Source organism: Suricata suricatta, chromosome 8 (genome assembly GCF_006229205.1).
Source record: "Suricata suricatta isolate VVHF042 chromosome 8, meerkat_22Aug2017_6uvM2_HiC, whole genome shotgun sequence".
Taxonomy (NCBI): domain Eukaryota; kingdom Metazoa; phylum Chordata; class Mammalia; order Carnivora; family Herpestidae; genus Suricata; species Suricata suricatta.
Genome location: NC_043707.1, coordinates 49178336 through 49179093, shown reverse-complemented (window position 1 = coordinate 49179093; position 758 = coordinate 49178336).

The window sequence follows — 758 nt, the reverse complement described above, 5'->3', positions numbered from 1 at the left end:
TGTGCTTTAATACTTTGTGGCAGGATTGTACTATAAGCAGATGATTCAAACAACTATGTAAATCACAAACAAAACAAAAAAATGAACCAAAGTGAAAAGGATACGTTCCAGGCAGTATCTTTCTATTGTAACCTGTTATTTAAGGAAATACTAGTGATTTGTTCTAAATAGGATGTAAAACTTGTTCCAAATTACTTTTCCTCAGTCCTGCCTGCCAAGAACTTAAGTGTAACTGTGATACAGCAACCCTTCCCAGGTATATTGGCAGGTATATGTGTGATCTCAGAATACACAGGTGACATAGATATGATATGACAGCTGGTAATGGTGGATTCATTTACATTGTTTACACTTCTATGACCAGGCCTTAAGGGAAGGTCAGTTTTTAAAAAACCAAGTAGTGTCTTCCTACCTATCCAAATACATGTCAACAAAGAAGGGTGTTTGTGCTTCAGCTTTGTTTTTGCTCAGTAATACAGTCAAGCAAGTTTGTTTCCAAGGGACCCGTTGAGCTGTGTAAGCATTTTTGTTTATTTCAAATAAAATATATTTGTATTATGTGTCATTCATACTATCCATTCATACCACACTATCCTCTGTACCAGGTAGTCCAATAGAAATATACCTGTTTTGTTCTTAAATTGTCTGAGTTTCTCATTTTTGATCCATCTCTTCAGTTTTTGTCCTCAAGGTAAGGTAGAACTGTGTTTGGTCTTAATTGATGAGGATGTTTAGGGTTTCTGAACTATTACAGATTC